Source organism: Dipodomys merriami, unplaced genomic scaffold, assembly GCF_024711535.1.
Source record: "Dipodomys merriami isolate MVZ:Mamm:240054 unplaced genomic scaffold, mDipMer1.0.p SCAF_421, whole genome shotgun sequence".
NCBI lineage: Eukaryota > Metazoa > Chordata > Mammalia > Rodentia > Heteromyidae > Dipodomys > Dipodomys merriami.
The window spans coordinates 293,985-314,881 of NW_027205838.1; the positions used below are offsets into that span (position 1 = coordinate 293,985).

The following is a 20,897-nucleotide window of genomic DNA, read 5'->3' on the forward strand; positions in this document are numbered from 1 at the left end:
GCTCGCCTAGCTAGGGCCAGGATCAAGTTCAAACCCCATTACCACTTTTTAAACTGAGTTAATATAATTATAATAATTTCATATCCAGGCCTTATTCCCAGAGGTTCCACGAGGGGGAGCCTAAGCAGCACTCATGAAATCATTTGTTATTGACATTCTCTCCACTCAAGAAAACGCTCAGAGCTAGGAGTCAGGAATTGGAAGCTGTGTCCCCGCCTGGGATTCGAACTCGAGGCTGACTAGCGCCTCCTCGACGTCACGCAATCACCTCCGGAAAGCCTCACCCGGCCCACCGCGAAGTCCACCACGGAACGCCAATATTAGCATATCCCGCCCACCCGCGCTTTTCCCGCTCGCGGGTGGCCAGCTGCGCTGTCACTCACAGCTCTCCCCTCGACTCTGGCCGGGCCCGAAGCCCCGCCCCTCTCTCCTCCGCGCAGCCTACCCCGCTGCCGGCTCCGCGCCCCGCCCCCGGCTCCGGCCTCTGAAGTCGTGGCTTGTGATTGGTTATTGCGGGACCCTTGGGTTCCGCCCCCGGCAGCAGGCTCCGCCCTGCGGAGGGGAGAGCGCCGGCGGGCCGGGGCGGCGGGTTCGGCTGCGCGGCGGGACTGAGGCGGCCGCGGCCGAGCGCAGGTAAGGTCGCCCGCGCCGTCGGGGGCTCCGCCGGCCTGGGGCTCGGCGCCGGCGGACGGAGGCTGGGGCTGGAGTTGGGGCGCGGGGTTCTCTCGGGAAGGAGTGCGGTTGGTGGGGTCGAAGCTGGCTGAGGAGAGCGAGTTGCAGTCGGGGTCCGGGGGGCCGGAGTCGGGGTCCGGGGGGCCGGAGTCGGGGTCCGGGTTAGTGAGGGGGGCTGGAGTCGGGGTCCGGGTTAGTGAGGGGGGCTGGAGTCGGGGTCCGGGTTAGTGAGGGGGGCCGGAGTCGGGGTCCGGGGGGCCGGAGTCGGGGTCCGGGGGGCTGGAGTCGGGGTCCGGGTTAGTGAGGGGGGCTGGAGTCGGGGTCCGGGTTAGTGAGGGGGGCCGGAGTCGGGGTCCGGGGGGCTGGAGTCGGGGTCCGGGGGGCCGGAGTCGGGGTCCGGGGGGCCGGAGTCGGGGTCCGGGTTAGTGAGGGGGGGCTGGAGTCGGGGTCCGGGTTAGTGAGGGGGGCTGGAGTCGGGGTCCGGGGGGGCTGGAGTCGGGGTCCCGGGGGCTGGAGTTGGGGCCCGGGTTAGTGAGGGGGGCCGGAGTCGGGGTCCGGGCTAATGAGGGGGGCTGGAGTCGGGGTCCGGGTTAGTGAGGGGGGCTGGAGTCGGGGTCCGGGTTAGTGAGGGGGGCTGGAGTCGGGGTCTGGGTTAGTGAGGGGGGCTGGAGTCGGGGTCCGGGTTAGTGAGGGGGGCCGGAGTCGGGGTCCGGGGGGCTGGAGTCGGGGTCCGGGGGGCCGGAGTCGGGGTTCGGGGGGCCGGAGTCGGGGTCCGGGTTAGTGAGGGGGGCTGGAGTCGGGGTCCGGGTTAGTGAGGGGGGCTGGAGTCGGGGTCCGGGGGGGCTGGAGTCGGGGTCCCGGGGGCTGGAGTTGGGGCCCGGGTTAGTGAGGGGGGCCGGAGTCGGGGTCCGGGCTAATGAGGGGGGCTGGAGTCGGGGTCCGGGTTAGTGAGGGGGGCTGGAGTCGGGGTCTGGGTTAGTGAGGGGGGCTGGAGTCGGGGTCTGGGGGGCTGGAGTCGGGGTCCGGGGGGGCCGGAGTCGGGGTCCGGGGGGCTGGAGTCGGGGTCCGGGGGGCTGGAGTCGGGGTCCGGGGGGCTGGAGTCGGGGTCCGGGTTAGTGAGGGGGGTCGGAGTCGGGGTCCGGGGGGCCAGAGTCGGGGTCCGGGTTAGTGAGGGGGGCCGGAGTCGGGGTCCGGGGGGCTGGAGTCGGGGTTCCGGGGGCTGGAGTCGGGGTCCGGGTTAGTGAGGGGGGCCGGAGTCAGGGTCCGGGTTAGTGAGGGGCTGAAGTTGGGGTTTGGGGGGCTGGAGTCGGGGTTCGGGTTAGTGAGGGGCTGAAGTTGGGGTTTGGGGGGCTGGAGTCGGGGTTCGGGTTAGTGAGGGGCTGAAGTTGGGGTTCGGGGGGCTGGAGTCGGGGTTCGGGTTAGTGAGGGGGGCTGGAGTCGGGGTCTGGGTTAGTGAGGGGGGGCTGGAGTCGGGGTCCGGGTTAGTGAGGGGGGCTGGAGTCGGGATCCGGGTTAGTGAGGGGGGCTGGAGTCGGGGTCCGGGTTAGTGAGGGGGGCCGGAGTCGGGGGCCGGGTTAGTGAGGGGGGCCGGAGTCGGGGTTCGGGGGGCCGGAGTCGGGGGCCGGGTTAGTGAGGGGGGCCGGAGTCGGGGTTCGGGGGGCCGGAGTCGGGGGCTGGGTTAGTGAGGGGGGCTGGAGTTGGGGTTCGGGGGGGGCCGGAGTCGGGGTCCGGGTTAGTGAGGGGGGCTGGAGTCGGGGTCCGGGTTAGTGAGGGGGGCCGGAGTCGGGGTCCCAGGGGCTGGAGTTGGGGTCTGGGTTAGTGAGGGGGGCTGGAGTCGGGGTTCGGGGGGCCGGAGTCGGGGTCCGGGTTAGTGAGGGGGGCCGGAGTCGGGGTTCGGGTTAGTGAGGGGGGCCGGAGTCAGGGTCCCAGGGGCTGGAGTTGGGGTCTGGGTTTAGTGAGGGGGGCCGGAGTCGGGGGCCGGAGGCTGGAGTCGGGGTTCTGGTTAGTGAGGGGGGCTGGAGTCGGGGGCTGAGGCTAGAGTTGGCGTCCGGGTTTGTGAGGCGGGCTGAGGCTGGAGTTGGGGTCCGGGTTAGCCAAGGGTCTGGAATTGGGGTCCAGAGGAGGAGCTGGAGTTGAGGTTCAGGTGAACAAGGGGAGGCAGGAGTTGGGGTGCAGATTGGCTGGGGAGAATTGGGGCTGGAGTCTGAAGTGGGGTTTGCGCAGCAGAAGCCGTTAGAAGTTGGGGGGAGCCAGGCAGGGGGTGAGGAATATACTTGAGTCCCAGTTAGAGAGGAATGGGAGGGCTCCTGGATAGGGTTTGCTGGAAAGGTCCAGCGAAGTTAGGACAGAGCTTGAGGAACAGAGAGGTTCTACGTGGGGGTGAGGGCCAGGCTTGATCTGGAGGAGTGGGGGGGGGGCCTCATCAGGAGGGAGGGCTGGTCCCTGTCTGGGGTCCCTGGGAGGAGGTGGGTGGGGGCAGAGGCTGAGATGGCCTAGGCCAGGTGCCCTACTGGATGGAGGTGGCCACTTAGGAGAATTGGGAGGGGCTGGGATGGGTTTTCCCCTAAAGATTTGGAGACTAATCTCTCCAGGCCCTGGAGAGGAGGGAGCACTAATCACCTGGGGTTCAGACTGAGATGGGGTGAAGCTCCCTGGAAGAAGGGCGCATCAACACCCCAAGGTCTCTTTCTAGGATGGAGGGGCCCATGGAGTCATGCTGGGGTGCAGAGAGGCTCATGGCAGGGCTTGAATCTTTTAGGGATGACCTTGGGAGTTTGGGGGGGATGATGCCAAAGGATGTGGGTGGCATTTCTTCCCCTGGGGTGAAGGGGGACAGCTGGAGATTGGCTGGTGACTTGCTGAGAGGCTGTGATGGTGTTGCTAGGTGTCAAACCGCCAAGGCCAAGTTCACAAACTGGTCTTGTGCCATGCGCATGCGTGTGTCCATGCGTCCGTGCGTGTGTCCTGGTGTAGCCAGGGACCTGCAAGACTGTGTCCCAGCGCTGGGAGATGGATGGACCTGTGTTCAGAGTTTGCCTTTAGCTGGTCTCACTTCTGTGCTCCTCCCTCCTCCCCCATCTAGAGGGCGTGAGAAAGACAATGGTATACCTGGTGGGGACACCCCTGCGCATGCGCCCCCTCCCCATGCGCCCCCCCCCATGTGCCAGGGCCAACTCCCCTAGGCTGACAGCATGTTTGAAGCTTTGAACACAGTGTTCTAAATTAAGGATTTTCTTGGGGGGCTGGGAGGAGATGGGGGGGATGACAGGGTTGTCATAGAAGAGAGAAAAGAATTGCAGCTCAAGGCCTGCACTACCATATTGGTACATGGAAGAAGAACCCCAGGAGTTTCAAAAATGAATTTGCAAATAAGGGACAAAAGGAAAGGAGAGAGGGAGAAGGAATGAAGGCAGACAGGCAAGCAAGCAAACATTTTCATATTGTTAAAAAAAGAGAGGCCAGGTGCTGGTGACTCACACTAACAATCTTGGCTACCCAAGAGGCTGAGATCTGAGGATCAAGGTTCAAAGCCAGCCCGGGCAGGAAAATCTGTGCAAGTCTTATCTCTAGTTAACCACCAGAAAACCAGAAGTGGAGTTAGTTGTGACTCAAGGTGATAAAAGGCTAGCCTTGAGCAGAAAAGCTCAGGGACAGTGCCCAGGCCCTGAGTTCAAGCCCCACGGCCAACAAAAATAAATTAGGGCTGGGAATGTGGCTTAGTGGAAGAGTGCTTGAGATGGATGAAGCCTTGGGTTTGATTCCTCAGTGCCACATAAATAGAAAAGGCTGGAAGTGGTGCTGTGGCTCAAGTGATAGAGCGCTACCTCTAAGCACAGACAGGCTCAGGGACAGAGCCCAGGTCCAGAGTTTAAGCCCCAGAACTGACAAAAAAAAAAGAAGAAGAAGAAGAAGAAGAAGAAATAAAAGAGCATTTGCCTAGCACTCACCAGGCACTGCACATAGAAAATAAATATATGAGTGAAAGTGAAGGGAACACTAAATAGGAAGAATATGTCTGGATCCCACATCCAATGGTGAAGAAACAACATGTCTATTTGAGAGAAGGGTGCTTGATTATTCCGATTTAGAGCCAACCCTGTAAGAAATCATTGCAAGCTCACACCTGTGTGCTAGTTGGACCCACCTGTAATCCCAGCTACTCAGGAAGCTGATACTTGAGGATTGTAGTTCAGAGCAGCTTAGGCAGGAAAGTCCATAAGACTCTTAATGTCCAATGAACCACCAAAAAGCTGGAAATGGAGGTGTGGCTCAAATGGTAGAGAACTAGCCTTGAGCCCAAAAAGCACCCAGGCCCTGAGTTCAAACCCCAGGACCAGTACAAAAAGAAAAAAAAAAATCTCACCTGGAGAGGAGAAAGGAATCACACTGCTTCTAGAGAATTCTCCACAGAGTGATTTGTTTTTCCTTTGTGACTTGACTGACCAGCAGCAGGCATGGAAAAATGGCCATGGGGACAATTTCTGTCTTTGGTTTTCAGTGGAGCTTGGGGGTGGGTGGTGGGAGGACATTTGAGGTCCTGGGGTGATTCTTGGTCTTGTAGGGAACAGCATTCAGGGGGATATCTGTTGAGTAATGCTCTTATTTTCTGTCCGAGTTTCATGCTTCGTCAAGCGTGGGACCCTGTTGTTTGAATGAAAAGTACACAGGAATTATCTTCACTCATATACCTCACTGGCTTGGTGCTTACTGAATGGATTTTCTTTTTTTTGTACACTGCATAGTAACATTTTAAAAAGTTGAGTTTCTATTCAAGGTGTTGTAGCAGATTTTCTCATTTGCAGCTGGAAGCAGATGGTCTTTTAAATGGTATTTACTGGCCTGAGTTGTGACTCAGTGGCCAGCACTTCCTTAGGACCTGGGTTTTCATCCCAATACAGCAAAAATAGAACCCCCAAAAGGTGTTGATTTCAGGGGAGCTGGTGGCTCATGCCTATCATCCTAGCTACTCAGCTGGCCAAGAGCTGAGGATCACAGGTGGAAGCCATCCCAGGCAGGAAGCTCTGTGAGACTCATCTCCAAAAAACCAGCAAAAAGCTGGAAGTGGAGCTGTGGCTCAAGTGGTAGAGTACCAGCCCTGGGCAAAAAAACTAAGGGATCGTGTCTAGGCCCTGAGCTTAGGACCCATTGCTGGCACGCGCGCACGCGCACACACACACACACACACACACACACACACACACACACACACACTTAACAAGCAAAAGTGTTTATTAAATTTAAATTTTTAACTTCTTCTTTTTTGTTGGTTGTGGGGCTTGAACTCTGGGCTTGGGCGCTGTCCCTGCACTCTTCAGCTCAAGGCCAGTGCTTGAGCCATAGCACCACTTTAGGTTTTCTAGTGGTTTATTGGAGATAAGAGTCTCACAGACTTTCCTGCTTTGAACTGTGATCCTCTGATCTCAGCCTTCTGAGTAGCTAGGATTACAGGCATGAGACACCAGGCGCCCTGCCTCAAAAAACCTTTATAACTCTCCCTCCCTTCCTTTATTCCTTTTGTGTTAGAAATCGAACCCCAAGCTGTGTGCATGGTAGTTAAACTTCATTCTTCGACGTCCCAACCGTTGTAAATACTATATTTATTTTATTTTGTTTTGTTTCTAATGTAGCCAAGCTGCCCTTGAATCCTCCTACCTCAGTCTCCCAAGTGCTGGGATTACAGATGGATCCTACTGCACCTGGCTTGTAATTCATTTTGTTTTGTCTTTTTGTGCTAGCCCTGGGGCTTGAACTCAGGGCCTCGAGTGTGCTCAGGTTGCTTGCTTGACTGGAGCTCTACCACTTGAGCCACCTCTCCAGTCTGGACTTTCCTGCCTGGGCTAGCTTCTCACTTGGACCCTCAGATCTCAGCCCTCTCAGTAACTAGGATGACAGGGGTGAGCCGCCAGTACCTTGGGTGGGTTTGTAATTTCTTTCAAAAGGGCTGTGCTTGGTCTCTGAGTTTGGAATTTTCTAGAGAAGACCATTGCTGTGGCCATCATGGCACCGGTCAGGGTTGATGGAAACAGAGTTTCTGCCTTGTGTCCTGGAGGCAGCCCAGCGTGGGTGAATGCCTGAGCTGGCTTTTCCTTCAAGGGGAGGTTTGTCACAGTCAATTCTTCATAAGTCCCTGAGTTCAAACCCCAGTGTCCATCCACTGCCCCTGTCCCCTAAGAGCTGGGGGAAAAAAGCAAGTGTGATGTCTAAATGGGAAGTTCTAAGGTTTGGGGTGAGCTGTGGGCACACACCAGCCTCCGTGTGTTTGCTCCCCTTTTCCTGTGGGGATGGGCCCCATTCTCCCTGGGTTTCTGGGGGACCCCTCATGTCTCATCACACCACTGGTAGGTGAGAGCTCCTCAGAGCTTCTGGATGCCATTGTAGGTTCTTCTCGAGATTTCTGCAAAGGGAGAAGTCTTACACAGCTTTTGAATTTTAAATGGATGGAGGCATAATTTGCATATCTTAAAATTCAGCTGTTTTATGCATATAATTTAGGGGGTTTTGATAAGCTTATGCAGCCGTTTCCATAAATGGATTTTGCGGGGGAGGCAGTAGTGGGGTTAGAATTCAGGGCTTCTCACTTTCAAGAGAGGTGTTCTACTACTTGAGCCACATCTCCAGCCCTGTTTTGCTTTAGTTGTCTTTGAGGTAGGGTCTTGCATTGTTGCTGGGGTTGACTTCAGGCCTCAGTTCTCCCACGTATGGTGTCTGGAGTACCTGGGATGTCAGGCATGCACTAATATGTCCAGCTCACCGGTTGTATGGGGTCTTGGGACCTTTTTATTCACGCTAGCTCAAATCACTGTCTTCCTTATCTCTGCCCCCTTGAATAGCTGGGATTATAGGTGTGAGCCACTGGACCTGGCTTATAAACTGATTTTTACAACTTGATATTACCCTGTTAGATCCCTTTCCCCTGAGCCTTCACCCCATCTCCTCCCCAGGCCCTGGCCCCCACAAGTCCACTTCCTGCCTCTGCATCTTCCTGTTCTCGGGCCATACATTGTGGGGGCCTTTAGTGTCTACTTTTCTTACTGAGCATGGTGCCTTCGGGTCCCTCCACACTGTGGCATGGGTCAGAGCTCATCCTGTTCATAGGTGACTAGTATTCTAGCATGTGGATGGACCATGCTGTGGTGTCCATCCATTCATCCACCTATCCATCCATTTGCATATCATCCACCATCCATCCATCCACACATTTCATCCATCTACCCATCACCCATCAATCCATCCACACATTCATTCATCTACTCATCACCCATCAGCCATCATCCATCCAACCATCCACACATTCATCCATTCCATCCATCATCTATCCATCTATCCACACAACCATCCATCATCTATCCATCTACATATCCATTCATCCATCCATCTATCCATCACCCATCCATCATCTATCCATCCATCCATCCATCCATCATCCATCTCTCCATCTACACATTGATCCATCTATCCATTCATCCATCATCTGTCTATCCATCCATCAATCCACATATCCTTCCATCCATCCACACACATCCATCTACCTATCCAGCCATTCATCTATCCATCCACACATCCTTCCATCCACCATCCATTATAACTTTCTACCTATCTATCCTTCCATCCGCCTATCCACATATCCATCATCTATGGATCAGCCCAGATTGTTCCTTTCTTTTTTCTTCTTCTTTTTTTGGTACCAGGCCTAGTGCTTGAACTCAGGGCCTGGGTGCTGTCCCCAGCTTTTTTGCTCAAGGCTAGTGATTCACCACATGAGCAACAGCTCCGCTTCTGGCTTTTTGGTAGTTAATTGGAGATAAGATTATGTCTCATACACTTTCCTATCCAGGCTGATTTTGAACTGTGATCCTCAGCCTCCTGAGTAGCTGGGATTACAGGAACAAGCTACGATTGCCTGGCTTGGGTCACAGGACTTTTAGGGCTGTGCAGTGGTTTTGTTCAGCCCTATAATGGTGGATTCATGTTGTTGTATATTTGTCCAAACCTATAGAATGAGCCTTAGTGTCACCTCTGGCCCCCACCCAGGTGACAATGATGTAACAATGGTCCCCTCTGACAGGGACTTGTAGTGGCAGAACCTGGCAGTGAGGAGGGGCAGGGAGTGTGTGGGAAGACTTCTGCTTAATTTTACTGGGAACCTAAAACTCCTCTAAAAAAACAGTCTATTTTTAAAAACCCAAATGTATCCGACTATTTTAAAGCAATCACAGAATCATAAGCTCTTTTATTACAAATGGTTTGGCCTGATGCTTCCCCCCACTCTCCCCTCTCGTTCTCTTTTGGAGATAGGGTCTCCCTGTGTAATCCAGGCTCTCCATCCTCCTGCCTCAGCTTCCCAAGCGCTGGGATTACAGGTGTGCACCACTATGCCTGGCACTTGATGAGATGCCCAGGCCTGCCTGAGGCCCCAGATCCAAGAGCCAGATGAGCAGCCGGGCCCAGCAAACCTTTGACCACTGGAATGGCCCCTGGCTTCCAGCCCTACTCCCCCAAGGCATCTCACAAGCACCCCATTCACGTGGCGCTCCCAGGCCCTGGCACAAGTTCTGAGGCTTAAAATAGGCACACAACAGGCCTTTGTTGAAGAGAGGAAGGAAGGAAGGAACATTTCACACAAAGGAGACAGCAACAGAGGTGTCCAGGAAGCCAGGGCAAGTGCCGGGGCGCAGCCGGGGGAGCTGGCGAAGGGGGTTCCAGCCAAGGACACCCTGGGAACTCTGGTAGCAGCAGGGCTGGGGCGGTGTTTGGCAGGACTCCTGCAGTGGTGATGGATGGTGAAGGTGCAGAAGCTGCGGTCCTCCTGGGCTGACCCAAGGAATTCTGGTCATGTGCAGGGGATCACTGGGTTGGAGTGGCAGAGCCCGTGTGGAAGCTCAGAGCCCCTTTGTAACATGGGGTGCTAGCAGAGGCAAAATCACCCCGCAAAGATTACCTCAGATGCTGCTCAGTGATCGCCCCACCCCCCAGAACAAAACCCCTTAAACAGCAGCATAATTCACAAAAGTCAAAAGGGAGGAAGAGGAACTGAGGCTGAGCCTCGCATCTGTAATCCTAGCTGAAGAAGACTGAGATCTAGGGCTGGGAAGGTGGCTTAGTGGTAGGTGCTTGCCTAGCATGCATGAGGCCCTGGGTTCAATCAACAACAACAACAACAACAGATAATAAAAAGAAATCTTAAAAAAATAAAAAGACTGAGATCTGAGGATGGAGGTTCAAAGCTAGCCTGGGCAGGAAAGTCTGAGGTGCTTATCTCCAATTAACTACTACAAAAGCTGGAAATGACGCTGTGGCTCAAGTGGTAGAGTGCTAGCCTTGAGCCATGAGTTCAAGCCCTAGGACCAGCACACACACATAAAAAAAAGGATCCTGTGTTCCACCTACCCATCTACCCTCCCCAGTGTATTTTGTGACATAAGCTCAGTACAGTGACCTTGTGTGACCTTGGGGGAGCTGACCATGGTCTATTTCAGAGTGGGACTCTAGGCATGCAGTAAGTTCAGGGCTCTGCCACTGAGCTATACCCCAGGCCTGGTGACAGATTCTTCCAAGCCCTTCACCCTAAGAAACAGCACTACTCAAGGGAGCACAGTGAAAACATTATACCTATTCTTTCTCATTTCCTTTGGGTTTTGTCTGCTTGCTCATTCGGTCTTATGGTGATTCTGGGATTTGAACTCAGGGCTTTGCATTTGCTGGACAGATACTCTACAACCAGAGCCAAGCCTTCAGTCCTTTTGACTTCAGTTAGTTTTTCAAATAGAGTCTTGCATTTATTACCACATCAGCCGGAACCCTGATCCTCCTATTTCTGTTGCCCACAGCACTGAAGGGTAGGTGTGTTCCACCACTGTGCCCAGCTATTAGCTGAAATGGGGCATAGGAGATCTCACAAACTTTTTGCCTAGGATGGCCTCAAATCACAACCTTCCCAATCTCTGCCTCCTTATAACTGGAATTATAGGCATGAGCCACATTGCCAGCCTTTAAAAAACTTTTTTTTTGGGGGGGGGGCTGGTCCTGGGGCTTGAACTCAGGGTCTAGAGACTGTCCCTGAGCTTCTTTTACTCAAGGCTAGCACTCTACCACCACTCTAGCGCCATTTCCAGCTTTTTCTGTTTATGTGGTACGGAGGAACTGAACCCAGGTCTTCATGCATGCTAGGCAAGCACTCTACTACGAAGTCACATTCCCAGCCCATATATATATATACATATATATGTGCGCATATATTATTTATTTTATCTTTGTTATTGTTACTTTTAAGGATTTGTACAAAGGGGTTATGATTTCATATATTAGGTGCCTTTTTTTTTTTTTTTTTTGGTTGGTCGTGGGCTTGAACTCTGGGCCTGGGTGCTGTCTTTGAGCTCTTCAGCTCAAGGTGAGCGTTCTACCGCTTGAGCCACAGCACCACTTCTGGTTTTCTAGTGGTTTATTGGAGATAAGAGTCTCACGGACTTTCCTGCCTTGGCTGGCTTTGAACCGTGATCCTTAGATCTCAGCCTCCTGAGTAGCTAGGATTACACTGGTGCCTGGCCCTTTTTTTTGTTTTTGAGGAAAGGTTTCACTATGTTGTTTAGGCCTGAAATTTAACAATCCTGTCTTCACTTTCTGAGTGCTGGGATTACCACCCTGGGTTCCTACCTAATTTTAAATATTCTCCCAGCCTGATTCCAGAGAGAATAACAAGTGGGTGGAAACTCATTCTAGTGGTACATTGCTCTTCGCTCTGGAGATGTAACCTTACCATTTGAACATTTGATATAGGACAAATTGCGAGTAAGCTGCTTATCCATCCTCCTCGATCCTCCTTCCTCTCTGGGCCTTAGAGGCTGCATTTGGGTGACACTCAGCCCATCTTGTGCAGACAAGGATGGTCCGCTGGGTGCCGCACAGACCTAGTATGTCCCACGAAGCTGCAGACCTGGAAGATAGGGTGCCTTGCAGGGAAAGTCCATGGGTCTCTCTTGTCCAATCTTTGTTTTACCAATGACCAGATGGGGACCTGGGGATTTACTGACTTATTAGTAGGAAGGCTGGACTTGATTTTAGAATTTGATCCTTTAGCTTTTCTTGTTTCATGTAAGCATCTCTAATTCTTTTTTATTCTTATTTTTGGTTGGTCCTGGGGCTTGAACTCTGGGCCTGAGCACTGTCCCTCAGCTCTTCAGCTCAAGGTGAGCACCACTTCCGCTTTCCTGGTGGTTTATTGGAAATAAGAGTCTCCCTGACTTTCCTGCCCTGACTGGCTTTGAACTGCAATCCTCAGATCTCAGCCTCCTGAATAGCTAGGATTACAGGAGTGAGCCACCAGTGCTCGGCTGGGCATGGGTTTATTCAGATGGTATTTGAAGGGTCCCCACTTGCCAGGCACAGTGTCTGAGTAAAATTCTAAGAGCCTGATGGCTGTCAGCAGGCACAAATGTTTTCTGTTTGTCGTTGGTGAGCTGGGAACTTGAGACACCATTAGGCCTTTCATCAGAGGAGTGCTTTTTCTGAATTTTTAATTTAATTATTATTAGGATTATTTTTGCAAATTGCTACTTGTAAAAATACATCATTGTTTTTCACTTGAATTTTCAAAGATCAAGTTGCAGGGGAGATGGGAAGAAATGAAGCCCTTGGAGTTTTGTGATCAGTTGTTTGCTTTTTTAAAAAAATTGGATCATAATAGTTGTACATATTTAATGATTTTTTTCTTGTTGTGGTACTGGGGATGGAATCCAGGTCTTGTTATGTTAGGTCATCACTTCTGAACCTACAGCCCTGATTGGCTATTTATTTATTTGTTTTAGAAAATAATCTGAGCTGGGCACCTGGTGGCTCACATCTGTAATCTTAGTTACTCAGGGGGCTGAGATGTGAGGATCAGGGTTCAAAGCCAGCCTAGACAGGAGTGTCTGTGAGACTATCTCCCATTAACTCCCCAAAAGAGGGAAATGGAGCTATGCTCAAGTGGTAGAGCACTAACCTTGAGTGAAAATGGTTAGGGTCAGCGCCTAGGCCCTGAGTTCAAGTCTTTTTTTTTTTTTTTTTTTGGTTGGTCATGGGGCTTGAACTCTGGGCTTGGGTGCTGTCCATGTGCTCTTCAGCTCAAGGCGAGCACTCTACCACTTTATCCACAGTGCCACTTCCGGTTTTCTAGTGGTTTATTGGAGATAAGAGTCTCATGGACTTTCCTGTCCGGGCTGTCTTTGAACCGTGATCCTCAGAGCTCAGCCTCCTGAGTAGCTAGGATGGCAGGCGTGAGCCACCAGTGCCCAGCTTGAGTTCAGGTCTTATTACTGGACAAATAATAATCTGGCTTCTCTCTCTTTTTCTTCCTGTTTTCATCTTTGTCTCTGTCTTTTTGTTTTTCTCTGTCTGTTTTCTCTGTCTCTCTCCATCTTACTGTTTCTGTCTCTGTCTGTCTGTCTGTCTCTCACGTGCGCGCATGCGGGCTCCCTCGCCCTCTCCCTCTCTCTCAGATGCTCTCATTCAGAGTAAAGAAAACCCAAGCACATGTGCTTCTACTCCACAGATGGTGTGTGTAGATTTGGGATGCAGATGTGCAGGAGCAGGAGCCGTGGATTGTCAACACTGGTCCTTCCAGCCCTGGCTCTGCCTCTGTGGCACCGTCCCCCATCCCTCCCCATCATCCTGGCTGTGACACAGGTCGCAGGATGATGGAAAACCACAAGTGGCATCCATCACTTCCTGGATCAAAGTTGCCCAGTGCCTGGCACGAGGCGCAGTGTCCCACAGGGCTGCCGGACACTGGCTGCCTCTCAAGGAAACAGCAGTCTGAGTCCTGGTGCACAACGCTTTCTGAAAAAAAAAAACAAAAAACAAACCCATCTTTTTAGTTTGGAGTGGTTTTACATTTCCAGAGCCACCAGAGAGCTCCCACATGCCTCGCAGATTGCTTTCCTGCACTCTCAGATCCTGCCCATAAAGCCCTGTGTGCCTTTGTCCTGGCAAGAAATTAGCCTTGTTTTTCTCCTTCCGTCTGTTTCCATATTCTCTCTGTCTGTCTGTCTGTCTCTCTGTCTCCGTCTCTCTGTCTCTCTCTCTCTCTCTCACCCCTACCTTCCCTCTCCCCTTTCCTCCTTTCTCCACACCCCCCTTCTCTGGGATTTGAATTCAGGCCGAGAGTTTGATATTCTACCACCTGAACTGTGTCCCTATCACTTTAGCCAAACCCCCAACCTCTTGAGCCGCGTCCCCATTCTTTTTTTTTTTTCTTCCCTTAATTTTCTGATGGAGTCTAGTGGTTTTCCCCAGTGGCAGCCTGGGACGTTGCTTCTCCTTCAGAACTTGGATGACAGGAGTATACCCCTATGCCAACTTTCATTAGTTGAGATGGGGTCTTGTGAATTTTTAATCCTCAAGCTAGCCTTGAGTCTCAATCCTCCCGATCTCAGTCTCCCTCGTGGATGGTATTACAAGCATGAGCTACTACATCTGCCCTTAACCGGGTACTTTATGTATATATGTATGTGTGTATGTATGTATGTACATCATGGGACTTGAACTCAGGGCCTGTCTTTTCTCAAAGCTACTTGTCTACCACTTTGAGTCTCAGCTCCACTTTCTGTTTTCTGGTGGTTAATTGGAGTTAAGAGTCTTTCCTGTCTGGGCTGGCTTTGAGCCACAATCCTCAGATCTCAGCCTCCTGAGTAGCTAGGATTACAACTGTGAGACACTAGTGCCTGGCTAACTTGGTATATTTCCACATCCTATTCAGATCTCAATCATTTCCCCCTAAAAACCCTTTTTCTGCCCAGAATCCCACGTGACATTTAGTGGCCATCTCTCCTTGGGCTTCTTCAGGCTAGGCCACATTCTTCAACTTTTGATGTCTTGTGACCTTGACTGTCTTGAGCCCTGGCTGAGGTCTTTGTGGACTGTTCTCTGCTCTGGGCTGGTAGGGTTGTAGGTTTCTGGGGGGGGTGTGTGCTGGGGCTTGAATTCAGGGTCTGGGCATGAGCAGAGAGTGTGACAGAGAGACACTGGGCCCCACAGGGTGGTCCCACTGGGGTCAGTCCTCAATGATCTAAGCACCTCCACTAAGGCCCTACCTCCCTCTGGGCAAACTACCACTTGTGCCATACCTCTAATCTGGCTTCGCTGGTTAATTAGAGATGAATCTTGAGGCCTTTCCTTCCTGAGCTGGCTTTGGAACCTTGATCCTCCAGATCTCAGACTACTGTATGGCTGAGACTACAGGTGTGAGGCACTGGCCCTGGCTTGTTTGTGTTTGATTGTGGCAGATTACATGGAACAGAAGCCATGTAACTAATTGCCAGTGCCCAGCCCAGCGGCATCCAGCCTTCTACCCGCTGTGCAGCCAACACCACCATCTCTCTGTACAGGTCCACTTTTTTCTGGACATTTCTCATCCTTGGGGGGGTCACATCCTGCTGTGTGGCCTTTTATGTCAGCTGCTTTTATCTGCACAATGTCCTTGGTGTTCATCTACATTCAGATTTTCTGGTCTAATAAATATTCCATTGTGTGAAGAGACCCCCATTGTGCAAATCCACCCAGCCATCCTGGGACACGGGGGCTGCCGTGGACATCGGTACCCAGGCTTCTGTGTCCCGTCCATTTCCATCTCTCAGATCCACCCCACGAGGGTCACAGCAGGGCCGCTGTGCACTTTGCATAACCCACTGAGCATGCTCGGCGTGCGCCTTTATGCCCGCTGGGATTTTTGTCCATTTGTAGCTTCTTTATCAAGCTGAGCCCGTCCAGCCCGAGTTCCTGTGGCAGTCAGCTTCTTCTCCTGCCTCTGGGGTTCTTTCTGTTTTTCTTCTTACTATTGACTTTGATGAGCCACACCCCCTACTCCCCCCCCACTCTCTACCCACCTCCTCTCCTCATCACCCTTTAGCTTTGTGCTCAGGTGACAACTGCAGAAGACACCCACCTCCCCAGGGGTGGGGGAGGGGTGGGGCCCTATCTTCCTTTTGTTCTTCATGTCATGTCATGGATGCCCCTACCTCGAGGGTAGGTGAGCCCGCTGCAGAGGATAGGGCAGGGCATCGGGCAGGGCATCGTGTGTGTGTGTGTGTGTGTGTGTGTGTGTGTGTGTGTGTGTGTGTGTGTGTGTGTGTGTGTGTGTGTGTGTGTGTGTGTGTGTGTGTGTGTGTGTGTGTGTAGGGGGTCTGCATTCAGAGAAAAGCCTGAGACAATGAGAACAGGAAGCGGCTGTGGTGGGCCCCAGGGTGCCTAGAAATGTGTCCTGCTGCACCCTAGGGGCCTGTGGCTATTCGCCCTCCACATCCGTGGCAGAGGGGACCCAGCAGCTGGAATCAAGCTCAGCATTCTGGATGTGGTCATCTTGGGGACCCCCAACGCCACCACAAGGTCTTTGTGAGAGGAGGCAGGAGGCCAGAGGCCAAAGGACTGAGAGCATGGGCTGCTGCGAAGAGAGAGGAAGGGGCCGCGAGCTGAGGCTGCAGGACACGCGGCCTCCGTGGAGCCCTGCCACAGACTTACACGCTGCCCTCCACACGCTACAATGGTGGGTTTTTGTTTTTGCTAGTCCTGAGGCTTGAACTCAAGGCTCAGGTGCTGTCCCTTGGCTTTACTTTTCATTTGAGGCTAGCTCTCTACCACTTGAGCCAGACAGCTCCACTTCTAGCTTTTTGGTGGTTCCCTGGAGATAAGAGTCTCACGGGACTTTTTCTGCCCAGGCTGGCTTCAAACCGTGATCCTCAGATTTCAGCTTCCCGAAGAGCTAGGATTATAAACATGAGCCACCCACCTCTTGGTTTCAGCTTGGGCAAAATCGTAAGCCCCTCCCTGAATAATAAAGCAGAAGCAGGAGAAGGCTGTGGCTTCAGAGGCAGAGCAGATCATCTACCTAGCAACTGTGAGGCCCTGGGTTCAAATTCCAGTACTGCTTTTTTTGGGGGGGGGGCGGGGGGGTCCAGTCATGGGGCCTGAACTCTGGGCCTGGGCCCTGTCTCTCAGCTCTTCAGCTCAAGGCTAGTGCGCTAGCACTTGAGCCACAGCGCCACTTCCGGCTTTTTTTCTTTTTGCTTATGTGGTGCTGAGGAATTGAACCCAGGGCCTCATGCATACCAGGCAAGCGCTCTACCACTGAGCCACCTTCCCAGCCCTCCAGTACTGCTTTAAAAAAAAATCAGTGTGGAGCTTTGTAGGGCTCTGCTGCCATGTTGATAGACTGTAGCTGGGATCAGAGCCCCAGCGCCGTCCACCCGCTGGGGAGTGCTTGCTCCTCTCCCCAGGGCCTTCGCCCTCCGCTCTGTTCTCTGGGAAGGTTTCTCTGCAGAGCACTCGGCAGTGTAATTAAGTGGCCGCTTTTCCTCTGCGGTAGTGACACAGATTTGTGTCCTGTGATAGATCGTTACTCAAGTCCCTTCAAACCTGGGTGTGAGTCAGGCCAGGAAGGAGGCTCCCCAAGCTGAAATCAGGCAGAGATCTGAGTTTGTGTCTTGCTGGGTCTCCCTCCCACTGCCCACATGAAAACCAGACTTCATTCTCCTCCTCCTCCTCCTCCTCCCCCTCCCCTCCCCCTCCCTCTCCTCCTTTTCTTCTTCCTCCTCCTGCTTCCTCTTTGGTGTTAGTTCTAGGGCTTGAACTCAGAGCCTGGGCACTGTCCCTAAGCTGCTTTTGCTCAAGGCTAGCACTCTACCACTTGAGCCACAGTGCCACTTCCAGCTTTTTCTGTTTATGTGGTACTGAGGAATGGAACCCAGGGCTTCATGCATGCTAGGCAAGGATTCTACCACTAAGCCACATTCCCAGCTCCCTTGTTTTGTTTTGTTTTGTTTTGAGTAGTTTTCTGACTGGAGATAAGAGTCTCATGGACTTTCCTGCCTCAGCTAGCTTTGAACCACATCCTCAGATCCAGCCTCCTGAGTAGCTAGGATTACAGGCGTGAGCCCCAGGTGCCTGGCTATACTCCATTCTTTCTAGGGGAAGTGACACAGGAATGGCTGTCCTGGGGTCTCTAGGGGCCTATTAGTGTGTGTGTGGGGGGGGTCTCCCTGTAGCTATAGTTGGACCTCCTGTTGGGGTTGCAGTCTGGATATTTGGGGGGATGTTTATTCCCTGGGTCTGTGCTAGTCACTATTGCATCATTGTGAGAACTAACTGGGTGTGGTTGGTGACACATGCCTGTAATCCCAGCTTGGTTACTTTTAGATTGTCAGTGTAAGACCAAGCATTGTGGCAGGAGGGGCTGGTGGAGTGAAGGTGCTCAGCTCTTGCCTGCCAAGAAGCAGAGAGAAGTGGAGGTTAGAAGAAGGGGCTGGGGTTAAGATAAACCTTCGGCCAGGTGTGGGTGGCTCCCGTCCGGTATCCTGGCTACTCAGGAGGCTGAGATCTGAGGACCGTGGTTTGAAGCCAGCCTGGGCAGGAAAGTCCATGTGACTCTCATTTCCAAAGTGGTAGAGCTCAAAGTGGTAGAGCACTAGCCTTGAGCAAAAAGAGCTCAGGGACAACGCCCAGGCCCTGAGTTCTAGCCCCATAACCACCAACATGAAAGCTAGAAGGAATGCAATGGTTCAAGTAGTAGAGTGCTAACCTTGCACACAGAAGCTCCGGGATAGCACCTAGGCCCAGAGTTCAAGCCCCAGGACACTCTCTCACACATTCTCTCTCTCTCTCTCTCTCTCTCTCTCTCTCTCTCTCTCTCTCTCTCTCTCTCTCTCTCATACACACACACACACACACACACACACACACACACACAGAGGACACACCTCTCAAAGGTCACCCTCAGTGATTTACTTCCTCCAGCCAGGCCCCACATCCTCTCTGGATGACCCTATTGGGGTTCCAGGGGCCATCCAGTCCCCTCTCAGAAGTGCCACCTGCTAGCGACCAGCCTTTCCACACTGGAGCCTTGTGGGGGGTGGGGACAGGGAATATATTACATATAAACAACAGCCACCATAAACGATTGTAAATGCAGGGAGAGCCTCAGAATGGCAGGGGTTTCGTCTCTCAGTCCTGCCTCAGTGGTGAGGATTTACCCAACCTGGGTGAGGCCCGGTGGGGGGGAGGGCGGGGGGGGGGGAGGGGTCTGTCCTCAGCACTGCCCATACAAACACCAAATCCCCAAGAAACAATCCTGAAGCCCACGAGTCTGAGATCCAGGTTAGGGCAGGGCTAGGCGTGGTCTGGAGGGGCCAGGACTGCCTCTTTTCTGTGCCAAATCTAGCTTCTCGTGCGGCGGAAGTTGAAGTTTATGCTTTGGGCCCCCATCTCTTCTGTTTCTGCCTCTGCCTTCCCTTGGCCAACCCCCCCCTTACCCCCCCCTTACCCCCCCCTCCAGGTGTCTGTTCAGACCCAGCTCATCTCGAGGACACAGGCCACCAGCAGCTTTCAGACCCTGTCTTCGGTGCTCTCACTTGAACTACTGAAGGCTGTGATTTATTTCCAAATAAGGTCATATTCTGTGACATCCAAGTGAAAATCGGTTTTGTCACATAATTAACCCAGGGTCTCCCTGTCTGTGGGCCCTGGGGGTGGGGGCTGAGTATCAGTGGCCCTGCCCCCCCCTCCAATCTACCCCTGATCCCGACAGCCCCAGCATGTACCCTTGGTCCCCTGGAGGCCGTTACCCCCACTCCCACCCTGGTAAGAATGTCACGGCAGGCGTGCATCTTTCCAGTGCTGTGCTTGTATCCTGAGGCAAGTCTCCCTGCTGAGCCATAGAGGTCAGAGCTGTCCCTCAGCGCTGTCCACAGCGGGGACTTTGTAATCTGTTTTCTAGTCGTTAAACAACCCAGTTGCTCTGAAAGCTTCTGGCTTCTTTTCCTCCCAGTAGCCTCACCTTTTTTTTTTTTTTTTTTTTTTTTTGTCGGTCATGGGGCTTGAACTCTGGGCCTGGGCGCTCTTCAACTCAAGGATAGGGCTCTACCATTTGAGCCACAGCACCACTTCCAGTTTTCTAGTGGTTTATTGGAGATAAGAGTCTCACGGACTTTTATGCCCGGGCTGGCTTTGAACTGTGATCCTCAGATCTTAGCCTCCTGAGTAGCTAGGATTACAGGTGTGAGCTACGGACGTTCGGCTAGCCTCACTTTCTCTTTTTCTTTTTCTCAGAGGCACTGGGGTCTTGAACTCACACCCTTGAACTTACATGCTGGCTAGCCTGGACCTCAGTCCTCCTATTTGCACCTCCCACACAGCTGAGACCACAGATAGACACCAGCTTGTTTGCCATGATCAGATCTCGTTAATGCTTTGCCCAGGTTGGCCTCAAAGATCACCACAATCTTCTCAATCCCTGCCTTCCTTGAAGCTGGCATTGCAGGTTGTCATTCAGGGCATTTCCTGGTCTTTGTGGTTGTAGCTTTTCCATGGATGACAATGGAATTGTCAAAAAACAATTGGCAAAAGAATTGTTCTCCTCAGGGGCAGGAGGCTCATACCTGTCATCCTAGCTACTCAGGAGGCTGAGATCTGAGGATGGTGCTTGAAGCCAGCTGGGGCAGGAAAGTCCATGAGACTCTTATCTCCAATGAACCACCAGAAAACCAGAAGTGGCGCTGTGGCTCAAGTGATAGAGCACTAGCCTTGAGGGAAAAAGCCCTGAGTTCAAGCCCACAACTGATATGATACTAAAAACAAAACAAGTTCTCATCATGGAGTCTTCATAATTTTTTAAAACCAATTTTTTTTTTGTCAAATAGTTCAGGGATTAAGTTAGGTCTCTTCTGATGCAGAGAGCTTTGCATTAGTGCTGGGGTGGGGGAGAAGACAGGGACAGGGAACCCGTGTGTCTGTCTGTCTTTCTCCCTCGGAACAAACACATGATCTGCTTTGGCTCTTTTGCCAGAACCCCGACTGCAAGGAGTGGCTGGCACCCCAGAAGACACATTTGGAAAGTAGGATGCAGATTGTCAGCTGTGGCGTTCTCCATGTGTTACAACATTTCCAGTCCCCCGTGTGTACAATCTGGATTTCTGTCTATTCTAGTCCTAGCCAGAGGGGGAGGCGTTGGAGAAGTTCTGTTTTAAGCAAAGCATCATGGTATATATAACAATATAGCATTCTTATAACTAGATTGTTCATCACATAGAGAAACTGCCCCTTGTAGTAGTTGGTACAGAGCCCGCAAGTCTGTTACGAGAGTTAACTAAGGATGTTGTTTATCTGCAGGCCCTCGCCCCCACCCTGTCTCGTTTTTTAAAAGGCATCTGGGAGGTATGTGGGGGGGGGGTGTCCACACCACAGATCTGAATTATATATTTTGA

General features: G+C 52.5%; 1 protein-coding gene across 1 annotated transcript in view; it reads left to right on the forward strand.

Moving 5' to 3' along the window:
• Positions 1-549: 549 nt before the first annotated feature.
• The window catches only part of LOC138807589 (guanine nucleotide-binding protein G(I)/G(S)/G(O) subunit gamma-7), a 101,435-nt gene continuing 81,087 nt past the window's right edge, over positions 550-20,897 (forward strand). The window contains exon 1 of the mRNA XM_069993366.1: positions 550-633. The gene's annotated coding sequence lies outside the window, so the exon portion shown is untranslated. The remainder of the gene's footprint in view (positions 634-20,897) is intronic.